Below are 2,322 nucleotides of genomic sequence, written 5' to 3' on the forward strand. Positions count from 1 at the left end.
GGTAGCTGTGCTGGCAGGGTGGGGGGGAGGCCACGGGGGTTGGAGGGCACGGGGGAAGGGTGTTCGTGGCACTGGTAACAGTTCTATATACTATATTAGTGGTTCTCAAACTGTGGTTGAGTTCGTTTTAATGGGGTTGCCAGTGTTAAGACTCGCTGGGGCCCAGGGCAGAAAAACGAAGCCCGAGTTTTTAAGTGAGGAGAAACTTGGGGTATGCAGGACAAATCATATTTCTGAAAGGGGTATAGTAGTCTGGAATAGTTAAGAACCACTGTGCTAAGTCACCGTGCATGTGCTGGGCAGGGCAGCTCTGCCAGGGAGAGGGGAAGCAGCCATCTGAGTCTGAGCTCCCTCCTCATTTAACAGTGATGCAATTCTTTAGCCTCATGTTTGAAGCTTTTATTGACCTGAATGTGACTGGTGCAGCAATGCCTATCTGAGTCTGCAGACAAATGGCTTCAGTGTGTGTGTGTCTTGTTCAACAGCAGGAATGTAAAATTAAGAACACTGTTACATTTTGCTGTTGCTATTCGGAACCCTATGGTCAGCAGTAAAGCTGTGGTTTCATGCTGCTTGAGAAAACTCTGAGCAAGTACTGAGGACAAGGAGTCATAAGCAGGCTAGCATAGGGTAGTGCAAACCTCTCTTGTGGCATCTGGGGATTGAACTTTACATGTCCTGTGCCTCAGGTAGGCATGATTCGATGGAAAGTTCTACAATTGGATGCAGAAGGATGAAATGTTCTAGGACAGGCAACTTAAAAAAACCAAAGTGTTGGCTGTTTGAACCTGCTCAGAAATTTGGAATGTTAGAATAAATTCCAGGTGAGATGGAATAATGGCAGTCAAAGGGGCATGATCACTACTTAACCCATGATACAGTGAATATTATCACTTTTGTGGTGTGTGTCTACTTACATAATATAATATATATTACCGTGGTTTTGCAATTATCATACATTCTTTGACTGCCTGCTCTGACAGTCAGTCCATGTTCCTTTAGCAGTTTCCAACTGTGCAAATTTCGGAGCAGCTACAAATAGCCAGTCATCTTAATTTTTTTTTTAAGCATCTTGCTCAAGTGATTCTTGCTTTCAACTCACATTCAGCATTCCCGCCACCAGTTCTGTCAAATTCTACCTGCCTGATGCTCAAGATTGGCTGTGATCAGTCCTACATGGGCTTAAGGGCTGATATTTTATGACCCTTTAGGATTACAAGAGAGCTTCCTCTTGGGACACTTCCTTGTAGCTCTGGAAGGTCTCAAGATATCAATCTTAAAATCATGATCTTTTTATGTATAGAAAAGGCACTTTTTTTAGAAATTCACATTGACTTCCTCTAAGCCCTATATAAGTGGACTGAAGGTAACTATGGTACCTGGGTTTACAATGCAAGGGTTCCAATAACATTTTTATTTCTAAACCATTTTCAAAACAGTTCTTCTGTAATGAATGTAGCACATACAGAATACACAAGGATGACGTGGGGTTGATTTTATTGGCAATTGTTTGAGATGGCTCGCATAACTCATTTGTGGCTTCCTCACTCATAAAAAATATGCCCCCCCACCTCATTCTGTTTAAATCTTTTGTTGTTATACGATAGTATTCCTGTATTCTCTGTATGTATAATTTATATTTACACACTCTTCTGCAGATAAGTTCTTTTCTTGTGATAAGCAGTTTTGGGGAATATGGGAGAGATTAATAAGACAGGGACCTTTCAGCTTGGAAAAGACGACTAAGTGGGGGATATTATAGAGGTCTATAAAATCATGACTGGGGTGTAGAAAGTAAATAAGGAAGCGTTCTTTAGTCCTCATAACACAAGAACTCTAGGGGTCACCAAATAAAATTAATAGGCAGCAGGTTTAAAACAAACAAAAGGAAATATTTCTTCACAAAACGAACAGTCAACCCATGGAACTCCTTGCCAGAGGATGTTGTGAAGGCCAAGACTATAACAAGGTTCAAAAAAGAACTAGATAAGTTCATGGAGGATAGGTCCATCTATGGCTATTAGCCTGTGTTTGCCAGAAGCTGGGAATGGGCGACAGGGGATGGATCACTTGATGATTACCTGTTCTATTTATTCCCTCTGAAGCACCTGGCATTGGCCGCTGTTGGAAGACAGGATACTGGGCTATATGGATCTTTGATCTGACCCAGTATGGCCTTTCTTATGTTCTTATGGTACATCCTCTATCAGACATTTCCCTGTATTTGGGAGAAGGAGGGTTCAAGAATGCTTTCATTTCCAAGATCTGAGGAGATGATCTGTGTGTCAGGAATAGTTGAGGACCATGAGTATGCCTAACTGG

Source organism: Trachemys scripta, chromosome 9 (assembly GCF_013100865.1).
Source record: "Trachemys scripta elegans isolate TJP31775 chromosome 9, CAS_Tse_1.0, whole genome shotgun sequence".
Classification (NCBI taxonomy): Eukaryota; Metazoa; Chordata; order Testudines; family Emydidae; genus Trachemys; species Trachemys scripta.